Below are 22,810 nucleotides of genomic sequence, written 5' to 3'. Positions count from 1 at the left end.
AGTCAAAATACGAATTTTAGAGAAGGAATTTGTGGCGGCAACCTAAAGGGTTTGTTGTTTTTATAATTTCTTCTCTAGCATAATACGAGAGTGCCTTTTGATTTACCGGAAGCAAAAGAAGAATTAGTAGCATGTTATCAAACCAAATATATACACATATATTTTTTGTATGACTTCATTTATAGATTATTCAAACGACAATAAAAAACTTTGAACAAAAGTCATTTACAAAACCAAAATATGTTTTCAGTTAATAAGATAATAAACTAGTTTTTAGGTCCGGGCTAAGTCCCGGATAAGGAAAATTTTCATTTATCAATATTGTACTTTAGAATGATAGCACTAAATACAACTTGGTCTAGTGGTTAAAACTTTAGTATATGAACTTGAGGTCATGGGATCAAAACCTATACCATGCAATTTCTAATTTTTTTTAATTGTATATGAATTACATGAACTAAAACTTCCTTAGGGAGAGCGCGACGTGGCACCGTTCCTTGTTTAGGAATGCCTTTTAATATATTTATATAGATTTATCTATATATCCTCAATATAAAAGAAAATTTTGGGGATTTGTGGATCGTTAGATCTCTCGGCGGGCTAACTGATGAGTGAGAATTTGGTCTCACTCATATGCATATTTTGGCAAGATTTACATGATAATTTTGGATCCAAATGCACTTTTCCCCTTAATTTCATCATTTTTCATCCTCTAACAATGCATGCTAGGTAGATGAAATTTCATGGTTCTTTCCCCTCTCCTTTGACCACTAACTATTGTTGATGTGTTTGTTTATGAGGAAAAAGGCAGAAAGGAAAACGGAGCGGGCGCTCCTTGTAAAAGAGGAGCGGGCGCTCCTGAACGTCCCTGTACATGACAAAGCAAACCAGAAAGTTGGAGCTAGGAGGGAGCCACCAAGGAGCTGGAGCTCCTAGCATGAGGAGCAAAGGAGCGAGAGCTCTCAAGGAAACAGGAGCGGGCGCTCCTTTATGCGTTGAGGATGGCAAAGGAGGGCAGAAACTTTGGAGCTACCAAGGAGCTACCATTGAGCAAGCGCTCCTTGGAGCACATAATACAAGGAGCGGGCGCTCCTTTATATTGAGGAGCGGGCGCTCCCCACCTGCTGGGCAGCCACTTTTGTTGGCAGAAACTTTGGAGCGACCTAGGAGCTACCAAAGAGCTCCCGCTCCAGCGCCTCATTTTGTTAGGAGCGAGAGCTCCTGTTTTACAAGGAGCGGGCGCTCCTTGTTATTTGCGATATTTTTATGTTAAACGCTGATTTTAGCCTCGTTTTTGTGGGGATATAAATACCTTTTTCACTTAATGACAAATTAACTTTAATTCCAGTAAATCATTTTTAGAGAGTTCTTAGCTTAATCTAGTGAGAGAAAGTAAGGTTCTAGAGAGAGAAAGTAGATTTTCATGGTTTTGTAGCTTGGATTATGACAAAAATTATGGTTTTTATGCAAGGTCTTCATTTCTTCTTCATGGTTTAAGTAATATCTCCTCTTCTCTCTACTTCTTATACTCTTATCTTTTTGTTTATTTAAGTTTTGTCTAAAATTAGTTTAACCCATGTTTAGATTTTAGTTTTTATCTTAATCTTGATTTAGTTGGTGTGTTGATTGTTTAGTTGTTCATGTTTGATTCACTTTCTCCTTCTATTAGTATTATTATGATGATATAATGATTAGTGAGTAGTTAATTAGTTGGGGGTTGGGGTGAAAACCCAACCATGATTGATTTTGGTATTTGAATAAGAAGATAGGGGTTCTTTGGGTTTCTTAATCGATCAATAGCATAACTATTATCTACTTGCATTCTAGAATTAGGATGTTTGTTGATTTATGCTTTAGTCAAGTTGAGAGAGGAGACTAGAGTTGATGTTTATGTTATTTTCTTACTTAATTGCTCATGAGAGTGAGAATTGAGTGAGGGTTTGTTATTTGATCCTTCCCCTACACTTCGCATTTCTTACTTCCTAAATCATGATTGGAAGGTGTTTATCCCCTTCTCCCAATGTTTTTATCAATCAATTTCTTGTCTAATCATTTAGCTTTTTCTTAAGACCTTAGTTGATTACTTAATCTAGTTCTTAGTTTAACAAACCAAACCTTTTGCTAAATCTTCGTCTTAGTTTGCAACAATTAGCAACATTGGTGTTCTTCTTGCTATTCCCTGTGGATTTCGACCCTTACTTATCACTTTACTTAGTCTAGTGATTTAGTTAGGTTTGTTTGATTTTAGGAAGCTAGTGACGACCTAGTTTTTCCTTTGTCACTAACCTACCCACTGGGTAAACTCAAATGCTCAATGGAACTACGTTAAATTCAAAACTGATCATTTTGGCCCGGCCTGACACACTTATTGGGCAGAAATTTTCGGCCCACGGTCGAGTCGGGCCCTTTTTTTTTTTGCTTTGGGCAGGCCAAAAATAACTTTTTAGTCTATTTTTTGGCATGACTGATTTTGGGCCAAAAAGCCCGCTCATGTTGGCCCGAAATAGCGAGCTTTGGGCACAAAATTTTGGCCCGACCAATAGGCAATTTTTTAAAAAGCGGCCTGGCCCGTGATCACCTCTAGTAAAATTGACACAACCGTGTAAATGTAAGGATCATTATAGAAAATGGCCTAAACACAAAGTTCCCCTATACATTAAAAGGGTCTAAGGCATTTATGGACGGTAAAACCTCTCATATTTCATGATCATAGCCAGAATGTTGTAGTCATATGACAAGTGAGTCGGTCCAATAATTCATTGACTGACTGGTTGAAATGGCCCACAATGGTAACCAGGCCAAACTATACATACTTGATAAAAAGGATGTGGCCTGAAATAAGCCCATAGACATATTAAACGACCCAAATTAGATAGAATACTTCTTCTTGTGTCACTTGGCCCTTGTATACTTTTGCCGAAGAGCTATAGGCTGGGTTAAGCCCGCAATTGTTTAGCTGGACATGGCTAGAAAGCCAGCCTGTTGAGCGTGTTTCATGGTAGGGTGGCCCTAATCTCTGCCTCTCTGGCCCACCAACAGTTTTGTCCCGGAGCGAAAACTAATAGTCTTATTTTATAAATAATTCATCGACAAAATATTACATGAATTTTTAAATTCAACCATCACAACCACAAAACTTTTATACTAGTCTATTATAAAGTTCATGAACATTATGAAATACATGATAGCTAACTCTTCTTGTTTTTTTTTTTTTTTCCTTTTTAACGTAATTGAAAAATCTAAAGAGTCACAGCCGTGAGACTAGGAGAGAAGGAGTTGAGAACTAAATGAAGTGATAGAAAAATATTAAAAATAGGGTAGTTTACTTATAAGAAAAGCAACTCGCTTAAAAAAGTTAAAATATTTTTTATCGTACTTCTTGTCAAAAAGACGGGGATCCAAAAAAAAGATTATGAGCTGTCGTTTAAGATGCTCCCCTTAAAGTCGGGCACTGCCCACCACCACGTCCCCGTGCTAGCTTTGATAATAACTTTTATGTGAAGAATAAAAGGGCCGGGCTGCCCGGAAATAGAAGGCGCCGAAGTGGTAAGATGCATAGAACCTTTTCTATAGCTCAGCAGGACCATTTTTGTGCATCACTAACTCACAACTAGTCACATTGTCACAACTATTGACCAGTGGCACTTTTGTGTGGGCGTGAAAGACATAATGGAAGTGCAATGATAGGGCCTTGTGGGGGGATGGAAATTTTGAGAGGTTGGGACTTTGGGGCCCAAAATAGAGACACAACCATCACTTCCATGCGACCTAATAAGATTTCAATTAATGAGTGTTTTAGGATAAGGCTGACAAATAGGTCGGATAGAGTAATTCGGATACATAATTAAGTCAATAACAAGGTTGAACTTTGAAGAATGTAATTAACAAGAAAATCTCAAACTTAAACATGTTACATGTATAATGTGTTTTGACCCATTTTATCCTAATTAACAAGAAAAAAACTGAAAAATGTAATTAACAAGAAAATCTAAATGAAGTATCCTAACTGATTTTCTGGTGTACGTTAAAGATGTTGGAAGAGCAAATTCACTAATAATATGCGTGTTTAGAGTTTTTCAAAATAGCATGACCTACCAATATAACCTCTTTTTAATATTTGTAACCAAATTTCATAATTATTGTGGTAATGTTTAGGGTCTTTCTTCATAATTAAGTCAAACAAGTTCTAAAAAAAAGTTAATTATTTTAATATTGGAATGAAAATTTTAACTTAACACATGTAATTAGACGAGTTAATCATGTGAAGTTATTTGATCAAATAAGTTAGGAATCCCAACCTTAACTTGGTTATTTCTCATCCACCTTTGTCACACACAAAGGTTTCTCTCTTGCCTTAGCGTACAAGGATGGCTTAAAGACCTGGAGAGGGGCCGAGGATGTTAACATCCAATGGCTGTGGAAGACAAAAACACAACCAAAAGTTACCTTGTTCCTGTGGTTAGTGTGGCGAGATAGACTACCCCACAACCTCCTGCTTTACATTAGAAAAATCGCCACCTCCCCGATATGCCCTTGTTGTGATAGAGAAACCGAGGATAGTAACCACATACTTAGGGGGTGTAGTGTCCCAAGCCGAGTTTGGAACCAACTATCCCCAGGCCACCTAGTAGACGGACCAATGAGTGAGTGGTTAGAAACCAATGTCAAGTGTGATGAGATTGTCCATGGATTAGAATGGAGTGTCCTATTTCCACTCCTTTGTTTTGAAATATGGAAGTCACGCAACGACGTTATCTTTAACCAAGAACCTAGGAGCCTAGAAAAGATAATAAGTATGGCCAAGAGGCAAGCATGGGACTTGAAGAAATATATCCTTCTAACACAACCTACCCCATTGGATGAGATATCTGTCGAATCTCCATCTATACAAACACAACCGAAATTTTTCATACACACGGATGCTTCATTTGGGTCTGATGAAATACCCATGGGACTAGGAGGTGTTCTTAGAGATCCAGAGGGGCGATGGATCCGCGGCTTTGTGCGGACTACGTATGCAGCCAGCAGCCTTGTATCTGAGCTGCTGGGTATTAGAGAGGGGCTTCTCCTCTGCCACAAAAGGAGGATCCAAAATTGCGTGATAATCAACGATAACCGGGTGGCGATTAATTCTTTGTATGAAACTTCTAATCATTGGTGTACCATTACTCCTCTAATTCTTGAATGTAGGGAGCTCTTGCAAAAGCTTAATGAAGTGAAGGTCGAGCACACAAGAAGAGAAGGGAACAAGCTTGCGGATTGTCTAGCGAAAAAAGCTAGAAGTTTAGATGATTGTATGAACATTACTAGGGAGTTTCCACAACCCCCTGATTTTTGCATGTCTACATACATCTCGGATTGTAATAACTCTATTTTTAGTACTTAATTAATGCTTTCCATTTTCACCAAAAAAAAAAAAACTTGGTTATTTCGAGTTAGTTTAGAAATAACTTTTATCCAACCGCAGGTAAGACGATGTTTTATTTAGAATACAAGTTTATTTCTAATTCTATTTAAAAATAAATCATATATGACTAGCTAATCACCTTATTCTAAAATCAATTGTCAAAAATCTTTTGTAGCCTATTAACAAAAAAACAAAAAAAACTATGTTGTATAGCTCAATGAATAAAATTCATATCATGATACTTTTTCCATTATAAATCAAAATAAAAATTCAATCAAAATTCAGCGAACTAGGTGCATTTTTCAAACAGATATATATCGATAGGAAGCAAAGGTAAGATTAATTTTACTCCAACATTTAGGTTTAGACTTTGACAAACTAACTAGTAGGGTAAAGGAACCTCGATCAACACTATGAGTGTATGAAAAATTAAAGAGATGCAGCTCTAATTGTTAACATTTATTTTGTCAAGAACATGATTCTTTTCAAAATAACAAGAAATATTTCCTCATTTCTAAAATAAATGAAACATTTACTATTTTTTGTCGTTTCAAAATAAATGAGTCGTCGTTAAATAAATTAACACTTTCGTGGGTAATTAGGTTTTCTTAATCATATACATAAATTTCCATTTTCTCTTCCATGCAACCTACTTGTCCATGAGTAAATAAATTACTCATACTTTGACTTTTGTGGATTGCGAATGGGCATGTCTAAGCAGTGAAGGACATAGATTCTGTAGTAGTGGATTATTATATGCGGCTTTTGGGTGAATTTAAGGATCTCCATTTAATCAACTCATGCAAGTGCTTATCAGGGCCTGCAGTTTATAAATGTGTTCATATTACAAGTCTTGCCAAACGTGGTAAGTGTTAAACTACTAATGGAGTACATGTAGATTCCCAATCTATTCGTGATTTTCTTCTTGCTTGTTGATACCGCCCATGATATTCTGGGACCTTGAAATTTACCTCCATAGTTCCATGCGAATATGCGATAGATGCACATATTTATCTATGTACGTAGACAAATCAATATAACTAGGTGAGTGCGTCTAAACATTGGAAACATGTTATAATTTAGTACTCTGTATCATAAACTGACACTTTATTAAAACATATACTTCTATAAAAAAAAAAAATATATGTAAGAAAATATTTACACTACTAAACCAGATCGTATATAGTCAACTAAGAAAAGAATTGCATCTCACTACTCAAGGTTGTGAGATGAATCCTTATCAGAGAAACTTTGAGGCATGGAGCTTACCCTTAATTCCCCGCTCCCAATGGCTTTCTTTTGCTACTAAGTTGGGTAGGTCGACATGCCATAGATTTCAGTCTAATAAGAGACTTCATTTACCATCGCTTATACGTGTGTGTACAATCATATATTGTCAATAAAAATCTAATGCTAAGACAATTAGAAAGTGTCTAATTCTGCTGGACAGTTAAAAAGTACCTTAGTATTTTGATTAGAAATATCCATCTAATGATAGAGAATTGCTGGTTCTAAGTCTTCCCTAGTTATTAATCAACAATATGAGAATCTTTGTTAGTGTATTCTTTGTAACAAATAGGGAATCCTATACTTCGTGTACCTTTCCAATCTAAACTTTGGAGGAGCTTCTAGCTCCCTCGCTTCCGTTGGCAAAAATTTTGGCCCACGTCATTTGTTTTGCTCGTTGTTATCCTCATTTCCATTCTATGCCGCCGTCCTTGGTGGTCACCACTTACGTCCCATCTTTGATATCTTTTCTATTTTTTGACCAGGTACCTCTTAGGTTTCTCGATATAATTCATCAAGTACCCATCTTGTTTTAGAAAAGCATTATTTTCCCTTCTGACTTAACAAAAAGCATAAAATAATGTCCTTAATGACTAACTCTGTTAAGTTTTCGTCAGTCACTAAAGCCAAATCAACCTAATTATCACAAATAATCCTAGTTATTCTAATTAATGTTAATTAAATAGTTAGACCTAATCAATTATATCCCCAACGACCCCACCTAAGGACCCCCATCGTCGGGTGTGCAAAGGGTAGGGTTGAACTGGAATTGAGATCGGATTGGATTGGAATTTGGACCAGACCGGACCAAGGATTCTAATCCGGTCCTAGGTCCGCCAAAAATCAGGATTTCGAGTTTCCGATCCGGTCCAAACCTGGAAAATTCCGGTCCGGACCGGATGGCGGAATTTTTTTTTTTTAAAAAAAAATTGTTTCAAGGTAAAAAAAAGTTAAAAAAACCTACTCAACCTACTCTTGATTAACTGTAAGATTATTATTGTTAGAATTAATAAATTTTAATGTATCTATTTTATAAATATTTATAAATTCCAATAAAATAATTTTTTTTTTTAAATTCAAATTCCGGTCCAACGGGTCCAAAACCGGACCAGACCACCAATCCAGCCAGTTCTTGTCGGGTAACGCCCCTAGTGGTGGGGGGGGGGGTGGTTTCAGGGATGGAGTGATGAGTGAGTGGACGTGGTGGCTGGACGGGTGAGGTTGGAGCTGCATCTAAGGGTGGCTAGGTGGGGTTTTTGAATTGATTAGGGTCTAACTACTGTTAATTAGAATTCAGGTTTAGAGTTATTTGGGATAATTAGATTTTGTGATTTTATCACAGCTAGCCGCCCTCAAAGCTACTTGAAATTTTTAACGAAACACGGATATGTCATGTTTTTATCCAGAATCTCCGTATCTCCCAACTTTATGAAATCCTGCTTGGTAACGTACATTAGCCACACAAAAAAAAAAAAAAATACAGCACGTTCACAAAGCCAATAGGTCGTTGGTTGTTTTGGGGACATATATATATGTATGTATAAGTATTATCCGATAGCTGGTGAAAAGTGAAAACTTGACAAAGTCGAGGGGAAAAGGGAAGTATATGATGCAATATTAGATCAGGGATCCTAATTAACAAAGATATCACGATAAAGTATTCTTTTGTAAGTTTAGTGGAAAGTGGGCTCATAATTCATTAACGAAGTTAGCCAAAAAAAACAATTACTGTATATGGACTAATAGGGTCACATAACAAACTGATAAAGATAATAGTAATGTACATCTTTCGGAGTGGGTTTTTCATTAGTCATATATAATGTATATAATATTAAGTGAGATACCATTATATTGCTATGAGAATAATATATTTATAGATTACTATCTTTCATATCTTGACGATATTTATATATTACTTCCTCAGTTCTTTTTAAGATGCAACATTTGATTATTTAATTTATTGTATATGGACTAATAGGGTTGCATCGCAAACTGAAAGATAATAATGTACATCTCTCGGAGTGGGTTTTTTCATTAGTCATATATAATGTATATAATAATAAGTGAGATACCATTATATTGCTATGAGAATAATATATTTACAGAATATTAACTTTCATATCTTGAGGATGTTTTACCTATTACTTCCTCCGTTCTTTATAAGATGCAACGTTTGTCTTTTTTGGTAAGTGGATTAAAATAATCAAATGTTGCATCTAAAAAAATAGAGGTAGTATTTATTATATACTCTTAATTGAAGTAGAAGAAAAACGAACGCTCAAACTAGATCTAAAGTTTGGAAAGATAGTTGCCGAGAAAGGTTTTAAAGGGAAATAATGTGAGTGTCATAACTAATCTACGTTGAATAAAGGTTCAACGAAAATCGTGAAAAAAGCTTGTACATGATGAGCAATTTGCGTCGGGTATGACACCGAATTTGACGCAAAAGGCCCAAATGCCTAAGCTATTTGCGTTGGATGGGAAACCATAACCGAAGCAATTTTTGCTTTTTTATCAAAAAAAAAAATTTCATGCCATCCTTCAACCATCAACCATCAACATGACCATAAACACGAAGCCAAAAACAATGAAATATACTGCAATTCGAAAACTAAACTAATTAAATCCAAAACAAAAGAGATTAAGAAGGGAAGGGTTCAGATCTACAGCTCCTCCAAAACAAATTAATTAGAACTTGGAAACAACAAACAAATCTCTCAATAACTAATCAAATACAATTATTCATAAATAAACTAACCAAATCCTAAAAATCTTAAAAACACTCTAGAAAACCCTAAAATCTATCATGAGTAACTAAAACAAACTAAATCAACGTTAAAATCAAACCAAAACAACTAAAAAAACCGAAAATTTCCACCGCCCACTGATTTCGTTGATGTTGTTCTTCTTCAGTTCATATATTCTTTAAGTTGCGCCGACGTTCTTGCTCTTCTTCAATTTTCTATGACCTTAATTGGTCCTTGAAGTTACTTCTTGGGTATTGCTGTCACTCGTCATAAGGGTGACATGTTTTTGTCTCAACGTAAGTATGTTGTTGAAATCATTGAACAAGCTGGTATGCCAGCTTGTAAACCCTCTTCCACTCCAGTAGACACTAAGCCCAAATTCAGTGCTACTTCGAGTTCATCATATGAGGATCCCACTCTCTCTCCGAGTCTTGTCGGGGCTCTGCAGTATCTCACTTTTACTCGACCCGATATATTTTATATTGTGCAACAAGTGTGCTTATTTATGCATGATCCCTGGGTGAAACACATGACAACGTTAAAGTGCATTGTGCGCTATATTAAGGGTACCCTTAATGATCATGGCCTTCATAACTAACCATCATCTTGTTCTACTCTTATTTAATATATCGATGCTAATTGCGGTGGCTACCCTGACACACTCGCCGCTCCACTCTTGTTACTGTGTGTTTCTTGGGAACAACTTAATCTCCAGGCCAGCTAAACGACAACCTATCTTATCCCGATCCAGTGCTGAGGCTGAATATCGGGGTGTTGCTAATGTGGTCTCGGAATCCTGTTGGTTACAGAATATTCTTCTTGAGCTCCATTGTCCTATACACAAGGCTGCATTGACATATTGTGATAATCATAGTGTCATTTATTTATCTGGTAATCCTTTTAATCACCAGGTGCACTAAGCCTATCGAGATGGAAATTCATTTCGTATACGAGAAGGTTGCCCGTCGGCAAGTACGTACGAGTCTTGCATGTACCATCTCGACATCAGATTATTGCAGATATCTTCACTAAAGGCGGCCTTCCTTTAGTCTTATTTGAAGATTTTCGTGACAGTCTAAGCGTCCGAAAACCTCTCGTTTTAACTGCAGGGGAGTGTTAGAATATATGTGGAAAATTCTTTGTGTAAATATCTTAAAGATTTGTAATCCTTGATTACCTCCGTTAGTTATGTTATGCAATTAGTTGTTTTCTAGTTTGTAGCTTAGGCTTATATATGTTTGGCTATTTCCCATTTGAATGATCAGGAAAGATAATTCTTTCAATAATCAAATATTACATATAAAAAATGTTATAACAGACGTGAGAGAGAAACAAATAATGAATGCAAAACAATGAAAATCAGACAACAGATTACGTGGTTCACCAATTTGACTTCATCCACGGACTGAGAGAGGGAGAATATTTTATTGATGATGATATGAGGAAAAATAGAGTTACAGATATTATATATGCTATCTTAGTCGAGTAAACGTTATTAGGTTAAATAGGAATTTAACCCGGTTAATAATACTTAACAAAACACGCGTCAAAAGTTTTCTCGCAAAGCGCGAGTCGCGGTAAGCTCTCGGCAGATTTAGCCGCGAGTCGTGTTGAATTCTGCGAGTCGCCATTCTTAAGATAACCCGACTATAACATATTCAAGGCATATTTTCACATAAAAAAACAGAGGGAGTATTGATACACTTGTTTATCCCTGTGAAGACTTTCGAAATAATTAAGATGACATATTTAGAGGTGAAATTTTGTTCCACGTGGAGAAGACATCAAAAAAAGAAACAGAAAACACCTACTACTACTATAATGAAATTGAAGACTAGATAGGACATCACTAAAATTGTAGCTATACAAATACATCAACATTCAACGGGACAAACCCACACAAAAATTTTGCTTTTATTTGCGTGCGATGACTTTCAACCTCCTATGCCACATATCTTTATTTGTTGTTTTTCTTTCATATGCCATTTCATCTACTACTATAAGCTGAGGCAAAAGTGTCAAATTAACACATGACACAAAAAAACATAACCAATTTTGACTTATACTATGATTATTATGAAGGTTTGTTGTCCAACTTGACGGTGTTGAAACTCCTGAAAGAATTTTTCTTCTTCACGTAAATATATTTATCGCCGCGTTAATTGTAGTCTTCTTTGGGGTGGCACACTCGGCACCACCTTTCACTATCATGTTTGAATGAAAACAATCGAAGATTGTATTCAAGCATGCGTGGAGATGGCAACGTAAGATTATTAATCCATATTTTGATGCGACTCGAATACGATTTTTTCGAATAACTTTTGAGAATAATATTAGCTTTCACCTTGAACATACTTCTTTTCTTCTAGATAGTTTTTTAAGAGTCAAAAACTAGAATTATTACATAATCATTATTTCTATTAACTAACTTTTACCATAACTTTACTAGTATATACTTCCTCCATTTCGTTTTAAATGTAACAAAATAATATTTTATATCTCACAAATAATACCCATTTGTTGCATTTAAAACGAAATGGAGGAAGTATATATGATTTGTCACTTGGATCTGATTAAAACCGTTTTAGGATGCGTTCTCGTCATCTTAAAAAATATGTTTCAGCTAATTTAATAAATTTTTATTAGTTTCCAATCAGATCCAATCAAAATCAACCAGGTCTCATAAATTCTAACAAGTTTCGATTGACTCTACTAAAGTTCGGAAGAGTTAAAAATTAGTAGATTAGTATTAAATGTGTAATAAAAGTGTCATGATAGTATATTAGTTTATTTTATTATTGTATTATAATCTATATTTTGTATTATAAATATTATTATATTAAATAACTAGCTAGGAGTATTAAGTACTCTTTTCATCTCAAAAAGATGTTTTCATTTCTTCTTTTTACGTTTTTGAATGCATGTTTGTATCATTACTATTTTAAATTATATATTAAAAATTGTAAAGTGTGATTTTCGTACGTATTAACCGAAACAAATCAAACAAGACCACACATGATCGACTATGTTTTATCTTAGACATTGGGAAAAAATTAGAAGATTTTTCAACTTTTGAATAATGCCAAAACTCTAGATTGGAACATCATTTTGGGACGGAAGGAGTACCAATATTATTAGTGGATGATTATTCGTACTATGTTCGTAATTGATAATTATGGGAATTTAATGGATAAAAGTTCCAAAACCATCTAATAAGTTATGATAAATTTCAATCAGATTTAAGAAATTTCAATCACGTCAAATAAGTTCTAATCAGGTTCAATAATTTTAGACAAGTTCAATTCAAATAAATTCAGAACTAAAAGAGATAATCTATAACTTTTGCCCTCATCCCCAACAAACATTTAAATTGCGGCAATACTTGAACCTTCGTTTTCTGATGGAAATTCAGTCTGCTAGACTGCTACTGCCAACCAATTGCATGATGGCTTTAGAATCACATGGGTATTATGCTCTACTATAGATTGATAAAGCTCTAGCCAGTTCTATGGAAGCATTCAAGCTCGAACATGTATCCAGGAGAGCAAACCACTGAATTGATCAATTTTCCAATTTTATTTTGTCTTTTTCTATTTGGCTTTAATGTTTCATAGAGCATCTCCTATGAATTCAAGATGATTTTTCTGTCCTTTGTAAAATGTCATCGTGTAATGCCACTTTTGTCTACAAATTGATATAGTAAATCAATAGAAAACAATGCTAGCAATTTCGGCGGAGGAGGGGAGAAAGGAACAAGAATCATATTGTAGCTAGATGATGTAAATAGCTAAAGCTTCTTATTTTTGGTTTTATTTTATTCAACTTATTTTTAATCATTACAAGAAAAAATAAGTTTCGATAAGTTAGGTTATATTTACTAAATTTAGATAAGTTTAGATAAATTTAGTTAAGTTCAAATAAACAAAAATAATTCTGAAAAAAATGAGCTTTTAACCTAGCTCCATTAGAATATATTTAAATACTCTATTTGTTTATAAATAGATTATTCATATTGACTTATACATTTGTCGATGTACAATTTTGACTATTGATATATTTAATTATCCTTTAGTAAAAAATTATAGAAAATTCATTGAAATTATACATACGTCGAGACAAATTCAATAACATCTTGTCTGCTAACATTGATTTTTATGTATCTGAAAAAATTTATGCTCAAAATAAAATATGTGACTAATGCAAAAAATCAAAGTCCATATAAAATAAACGAAGTATAATTTATAATACTTTTACTCGTGCAAATACCAGCAAGTGAGAAGCTACTATTTTGTAATTGCAATATGTGAATGGTGAAGATTATAATGACACTTTTATAATTTTTAAGGGAGGAAGAAGGAGAAACACCTCCTCATTTTCCAAATCCCCTACAATACTCATAATCATTCTTAAATTTATACAAAATATCTACTTCCTCCGTTTCTTTTTACTTGCAACAGTTTGACTTTCACGCCTGCCAATGCATAATTTCAACCATCAATAAGTTTAATTACCGATAAATAAAAATTATAAAAAGTATATATTTGGAAAATATACATTCATACGAATCCAACAAGATCCCACATGAATATATTTTTCCTTAACTATAAATTATCAAACATAAATTAAGTATAGTTGGTGAATAGTGTAAAAGTCAAACTGTTGCAAGTAAAAAGAAACGGAGGAAGTATATAATATAATATGATACTACTATTTCAAATAATCAGGACAAGCTCACCAGCAAGTCCAACATTGCTCACCGATTTGTAGTATGGATAAGCTAATTAGGATTAAAGTGTGGCCGTGTGGGCCACTGGACCTTACTAATTACTGTTTTAACGGAGAAAAATGTCGACGGACACGGTCCCAAAGGATTTCCAGGAATTTCTAGATAACGGTAGGAGGGATTATAGAACCGACTCGTCACGTCTATACGAATATATTAAAAAGTATTTTAAGTAAGTCTACGCGAATTAGAAACATGCTTAATATAAAATTCGGCTACGTAGCCTAAGTTAGTATACTAAATGTTATAATCAATAAGTTATGCAACATTAAATGATATATAACATGAAAATGTTAATAACTTGAGTTATCGCACGAGACTAAAAACTAGTTAAAAATTTGAGGGTTGGCGAAAGACATGTTTAGTTTCCTTTAACTATAGATACTTTTGTAATACTTTATGTGTATGTGGGTGGTTGTTTCCTCCTCTCAGTTGCTGGAGAGTTTATATTTTACGTGATTAGAAAACCTGAAATATCGGTTTTACTTTTTCTCCTACTTATTTGTTATACTACTGGAAAAGATACATTGTCTTGCATTGAAGGATAACCCTGATTAATTAAGATTATTGTATTTCGTCAAAAAACAGAGATTATTGTATTATGGTAGGCAAACTCAAACCATTAGTAGATTAAGAATTGAAATTAGAATAATATTATATTTTATATATATATATATATATATATATATATATATATATATATATATATATATATATATATATATATATATATATATATATATATATATATATATATATATAATAGTAATTAAAGGAACAATACCATTAATAATATGCTAAATAATAAATGTAACTACAATAACAATAAATCCTATTAAAGAAATGAATATCTAAAGATTAGTTTCATTCAACTTATTTTGTTTTATTTTATTTTATCTTAACTTAATTTATCTCAACTTAATTTATCTCATCTGTTCTTATCTTATCTTATTTTTTCTGAAATAAGTTAAATAAATTGAACAAAACATAACCTAAAAATGGAGTTGGTTAGCTTTTCTTATTATCTAACAGCTAGGTGCGCTAATCGAGTGAATCGATCACGCAGAGGGTTGCTCGACACGTGCTCGCTAAGCTTCGAGTCAAGTCGAGTTACTCACGAGTAGATCGTTCAAAGTTTTCGATTCACCTTGAATTCTAGGATTTTGATTATTATATCTTATTTTCTTTAATTTATGATTTTTTACCTTATACTAGATCAATTTATTTTTATTGAGTGTTAATGTATTTTTGTATTTCAAAGATAAATTAATTGAAAACAATTAAGTTGCGTGCAAGATTATTGTGTTCGAGCTTAATAGAGCGAGCTTGAGCTAACTCGAATCGAGATTGGATCGAGTTGAGTTCGAGCTGCTCAACTCGACTCGATTAGCACCGCTACTAACAAGTACTAACACACAATCATGTCATATATACAATAATACCTATATACCTATTGAGATATAAACCCTAAAGTTTATGTTTGGCACAACCTTGACTTATTTACTATGCTTACAAATTATTAGATATGTTCTTTATGTTATGGATCTTACTAAAAGGTATTTCTTGTGTTTTGAAATGGGTGAATGTGCGTGGTTAATTATTCAATTATTAATTGATTGAGGAATCAACTACCTAACTTCTTAATGTAACCATTAGGCTTTGTTACATTTACATATACCGACTTTCACTAGAATTTTGATGACATGAATCACTTTTACAATAATTGAAACATATTTATATAGTTAGAGAAAAATAATGTTTTTACATTTAGATTTTATTACAATTAATTATATTTAAAAAAAATTTAAATTTCTTAAAGTGATCAGGTCATCATTGTTAGATTAAAATTTCTCTAGAAAATTATAATTGAGGCTTAATGTTTTAATCAGTGAATGAAATGGGCCTAATTGCAACATAAGAATGTTTAGGGATTAATTTAACAATCAAGCAAATTTAACAGGATAATTTTCCACAAATCTCATTTCAAAATGTAAGGAACTCAAGATTTTAAGATTTATGTTTTCTCCTATTGTAAAATTCTACATGTGTCATTTTTCTATTTGTGTATCTATTTGTTTTTTTTTTCCAAAAGGATAACTTTAATAGTTGATTTATCTTACTATATATATATATTGTGATAAAAAGTCAAACCTTAAGATTCATATATACTAGTATTACGTATATGGGTACGTTGTAGCAAAGATACATATATGTTGGATGCGTGCAAAGTAGGTCACAGAAACACATTTGGATGGCATTCACATTGAAATAGGGAGAAATGTTGGAGTCATATAAATTCTATATATTGAATATAAGATGAGAGAAAATTAGGTAAGTTAGGTTAGGAACATGCAACGTCGATTAGCAAATATGTTGGTTATATTAAAATTTGTATGATAATTAAAATTCGTGTTATAATTTGAATGTAAATCATGTATTAATAGCAGCTAGACTAATGAATATGGTATTTAAATTTAATTAATAGAAAATATATACAGAATATTCTCTTCTTCAATTTAAAATATATTAGAAATCTTGTGTATATTCTCTATTTAACGTACACTTAAATTAAAATTGACTCGTCTAAGTAACACGTACCTTTTATACTTGTAAACTAGTTTTGAAGCCCGTGCGTTGCACGGGTTGTTTTTTATATATATTTTTGTTATTTTTCTTAACATTATTGGTTTTGTGTGACTGTATAATGAGATTTTTCAACACGATTTGATTTACATACTTCATCTCTGTTCCTTTTCCATTGCGATAATCACCACTTTGGGCAGTTTTAATATCTATTTGGACCAATCAACTTTTAGTAAAAAAAAATAACTTTAATTGTCAATATTACCTTTACTTTATGTTAATAGTTAGATGGATTATTGGCTATGAAATTGCATAAGAGATTCTGATTTGCATAGTTGATTCATAAAGCTAGTAAAATTCATACCATTATAGGTATGAAAGAGTATAACCTTGAATAAATTTTGGGTTGGATCCTTCTAATTGTCTTCTTTCAAAAATTATCGTTCGACGTCTTTTTCTTGCTTCTCGTGATAAGTTTTGGATCAGAATATTGGTGAGCCATTGTTGTAAGTTGTATTGTTGTAAGTATATGAAAATGGTCAATTGTTAGCTAAACATGCATATTTATAGTAGAGTGAATCATAGCCGTAGAGTGATAAACTCGTATCTCTCAAACTCTAAATTTTATTATCTCTCAAACTCTAAATTTTATTATTTCTAAATTAATAAGATGACGTTACAATTAGATAATTTATATGGGATATGACCATGAGATATTTTTGATGAGGTTTCCTTTGATTTTTTTTCCAGTTGAAACAAATGATAATTCGATTCTCATCATTTGAATTTATTGTTGTAGTAGATATTTCTTAGCAATTGTAACGCAAACAGAAAAAAATAATTGAAATAATATGAAAATATGTTTTATATTTCTAATAATAAAATAAAAAATATTGAAATAGATAAAGTCTTATCTCTCAAACTTATCTCTAAATTTTATTATCTCTCAAACTTATCTCTAAATTTTATTATCTCTAAATTTTTATTATCTCTAAATTTTATTATCTATAAATTAATAAGATGACGTCATTATCTCTAAATTTTATTATCTCTCAAACTCTAATTTTTAATTATCTCTAAATTAATAAGATGACGTCTCTAAATTTTATTATTTGTAAATTAATAAGATGACGTGGTAATAAATTTTTATTATTTCTAAATTTTATTATCTGTATTATCTCTAAATTTTATTATCTATAAATTAATAAGATGACGTCTCTAAATTTTATTATTTGTAAATTAATAAGATGGCGTGGCAATAAATTTTTATTATCTCTAAATTTTATTATCTAAATTTATTATCTATATTTTATTATTTTTGAATTAATAAGATGACGTGGCAAAATTTTATTATCTAAATTATCTCTATATTTTATTATCTATATATATATATATATATTTTTTTTTTGACGGGATATTTTATTATTTTTAAATTAATAAGATGACGTGGCAAAATTTTATTATCTATATTATCTCTATATTTATTATCTATATTTTATTATTTGTAAATTAATAAGATAACGTGGCAATCCTAGGTGGCGCGCTCTAGGCTCCCGAAAAGTTCCTCCTTTATATATATATATATATTGATTAGAGTAAGGTTGAGACCATGCACTAATGATTTTGGACTCATGCGTCATTCCTATTTCCATGTGTGATATGTTTTAGCATCATTCATGATGATGCTTTAGACTAATAGCTAACACGTCAACTTTATTTCCATTGAATTATCGACATTAATAGGATGGAGTAAATCAAATTAATTGGCATATAATATATATATATATATATTTGGATGAATTCATCAACTTTGAAAATATGATGAAGTCGGTAAACTGGCGGCTTCAGTGAACAACCAAGGAAGGTTTTATTTGATAGTGATCGACACACTTCAAAGTGTTGAAAACTGTTTTTACTCCATTTTCAATTTTTCATCTTTGATAATAGAGAAGGTGGGGTTTCAACCTTTGATGCAACACTAGCACTTGCTTAGTCTTCTTAGCTTGAATAAGATAGGTCTTTCACGCCCATTTTTGCTATTGTTTCGGTCTTTTGGTGGTTTAGAATCACCGAGTTATTTAGGAGTTTAGCCAATAGAATGATGTATTGGAAATTTAAAATAATACTCTTTCTCCTTCTATCTTGTTCAGAATAACACTCTTTTTATTCTTAACTAGTTATTAAGTCCGAACTATGTCTCGGGTAAGAAAAAAAAATTTATTTAATTGATTTAATACTTTATGATAATAACACTAAATACAACTTAATTTAGTGGTTAAGACGTTAGTACATGTACTTGAGGTCTTGGGATCCAACCCTGTACTATGCAATTTCTCAATTTTTCTATTGTACATGGATTACATGAACTAAAACTCCTTAAGAAGAGCGTCACGTGACACAATTTCTTACTTATGCACGCCTTTTAATATATTTATATAAATATAAGGGTCAATAAGAAAAAAATATTGAGGTATACTGTTAATGATATATTGCTACCTTTGATCCATTATATACATTATTATCCCTACATCAACGTAATTTTATTACTATTAAGTTATTCTTAATTTGCATACGATCTTCGTATTTTTAAAGGAAATAATAAGAATATATGAAAGATCGTACGTTGAATTAGGATAACCTTTAAATTAAAATGTTGCGTATTATCTAGAAATTAACAAGGAATATATATTATAACATACATCACCCAAATTAGAAAAAATTCTTATTGATATCAATTACAAAGAAGGTGGTGATCGAAAAGCTTATGATAATTGTCCTTCTTTGACATGTATTTGTCTATTAGCTAGCATTGAGTAATTATATTGTTCACGTCTAATTTTGAAAAAAAATTCTTTGTTTGTTTTTCTTATTAGTATGGTCAACTCTAAGGTTCTTGATTGCACGAAAACTATTTAATATAAATCCAATATTGAAAAACTTTGATTCAAACTTATAAGGATAAAGCTAAAGAAAATATATTAATTTAGTTGAGAATTATGTATTTATGTGACAAACACTAATGTAAATATGAATATGAAACAATTACTGAACATATCTCTAATAGGAAACTATTTACACCATTTCTAATTATGTAGGTAACATAATTAAGTAATTAACATAATATTTAAGGTAATTGTAAGCTGCAATACATTTTTGTAATACAAATAGAGTTCGTATCGCCATATTCCCTTCAATATGTAATCTGACGCTTCGACAACCTAGCACTAGGTTTTTATTAATCCATTTATCTATTTTGAGCCTTTTTGGCCTATTTCATTTAGGTTAATAAGAAGGATACTATTACTAAATAAACCTTCTAATTAACTTATGTCTCCATACTATATTTTCTTTACTCTCTCTTCTCAAAATAACAAAATCAATTTCCGTCATGCTTGTGCTGTGGATATAGCTAACACAATATAATTAGCTAACCACTTTCAATTTGTGTGTCGATTCTCCCTTCTTTTTTTTTTTTTGTTTATGGATTATTTCATTATAACCAAATTATGATGCATGATATTTAGAGGAAGTCAAATCCTGCTTGTCGATTGGAGTGATTAGGTCAAGGAAAAATAGAACAGATTATCATAGTACATCACTCAAAAACAGACTGCAAATTTTGCTAGTGTTATGTGGTCCTCGAGTTTGATTTATTGTTTGTCTTTGTTATTTGTTATCCATAATTTATGCATTTTTATTATACTACTTGATCACAAAAATTAGTATATTTTATCTTGTATCTTAAATATTTAGCACATATCATTTTAATATCTAGTCTTATGAAACTACTAATCTTAGGTACATATAGGTGTGTCGTGTATGAGTGTGATTGCACGTCGATTTCATATTATAGTAAAGACATACTAAAAAAATTAAAAAATTAGCGTAATAACCAAACATGATAGATCAGTCAAAAAAATTTGATGAATGGGTAAAATTAATTAGGTCAAATTTGAATTGTTCGGACTCGATTTAATCAAAACTTCTAATTGCTTTCAATAACTTTTAAACTCGATTCAAGTTGGATTGGGTCTCTCTACTTCTTACTATATATTTTCACGCAATACATTCTGGAAGCATAAGAATACAAATAGTCTACTGTGTGTTTAGCCGAGTTCCTTTCTCATTTTTTGTTTGTTTCGACGGCTTAAAACGGGAATATACATGGGACATGGCCAATTTGATTAAGAAAACAATTATGACTGGATGTCTATTCCTACTGTTCAATGGTCATAGCTTTCACAAAATTAGCAGCCTGAAACAATATACTTATATTAAAATTAAGAAATAACCAAATACGGCTAAATCATGAATTATACAGAATCGTGTAACAAATTAATGGATGGATGCTACTGTAGACGGATGTTAACCCATGCTACCTAGTACCTATGACTAATTATGAGAAATGTCTGGCAACTATGAAGCTATCAAACAACTTTTTTTTATTTAGTAAGATAAATAAACTGTGGGCCGCTGTCACATAAGAGTAAGAATATCGGTAGTTTGGAGCACCGAGTCTCAGCGCAGACTTTGGTGAGTTTGCCTCTAGACTGTCGATAATCTTGTGAAATGTAAAGCTGAGTGTGGGATTGAGTTTTGGAAGGAGGGGGAGTTGTAAGTGGAATTCTCCTCTAGGTGCCACTCAGAATTCGAACTCCTGATTTTAAGGTTATGAAGTGAAATTCCTACCAATTAAGCCAAGCTAAACTTGATAGCTATCAAACAATTACGTCATGGAGATATGATATTATTGTAGTAGAATTTCAGGCAGATGTAGTATAATTTTTAGTGGACTAACGAAGTATAGGAGTGAAGGGGGAACGATGGTTCCCTCCTATTACATTACAACTTTATCCTCAATAGTGAGAAATAATATAACACCCTAAATAATAATTATGTACAAAACATTTCAAAACAGATTCTCAATCAACTCAAAATCTTCCTGATCAATCAATGCATATCAACAAATTTAAAGGTCAAGCACAATCAAGACATATTGGACATCAAGTTTAACAAACAAAATTAAGAATGAAAAGTTGTCATGTAATAAACCATATACAAATACACAATATACATAATATGGAGTAATACATTGAATAACTATAATCTCAATAATGTTTTTATCTAAAAAAAAAATTCACTTTTTCAACCCTAAACACTTTAAAAAAAAACTCAAGAGGTTTGAAACATCACAACTTTTAATTTACAACTAGTGTTTAGGCCCGGGCGATGCCTCGGAGTATTACTCACAACCGTGAATACACAATAGACTAATAATCTTTTGAAAAGCATGCAAATTTAAATTAAAAAATTTTGGCCACATTTGGTTATAAAATAATCGTCAATATAATAAATGTACATAATGTGAAAAGATAAAAAAAAAAAAGACACCTAGAATTTTACAAAAAAAAAGTTATGTAAGTGCAATTTCTATTAAAAATAATACAAATCATGCAATTTCTGAAATCGAAAATAAAAGCAATCATTCTTAAAACCACACTTAAAGTGGGTGAAAGTATACATGTTCGTGATAATGATTCAATTAAAATTATAATCAATTAACCAATTTTATGACTAAATAACAGCAGTACTAAGTCGAAAATATCACTCCACACATAACGTGCATACAAAGCTAGTAGTACCATAAGAGTTTAGCTCAAGTGGCATCTCTTCACCTTCCTTATGAAAGATCATGTTGAACCTCTTGTTTGTTGTACATTTATGTGAGTTGTCCCACACTGAACAAAGAGGAGAGAAATTACCATATTACAAGTTAGATAAGCTACTCTTACTTTCTCCAATTAGTTTTAGTATGGAACCTTCTTTACGCTTCAAGTGGACAGAACTTGCATCCTTCTTATTGGGTTTTCCACACCCATTTTCAGTTCTATCAAATTTGTAATGGTATTAGAGCTTATGTTGTTGGTTCAATCATATCGGACATTTGTCAAAAGACTACTGAACGTTCATTCCCAATGTGTACCTTACCGGCCAGTGTGCTCT

The sequence above is a fragment of the Beta vulgaris genome, chromosome 8 (assembly GCF_026745355.1).
Source record: "Beta vulgaris subsp. vulgaris cultivar EL10 chromosome 8, EL10.2, whole genome shotgun sequence".
Classification (NCBI taxonomy): domain Eukaryota; kingdom Viridiplantae; phylum Streptophyta; class Magnoliopsida; order Caryophyllales; family Amaranthaceae; genus Beta; species Beta vulgaris.
This window is presented reverse-complemented; position numbering follows the sequence as displayed.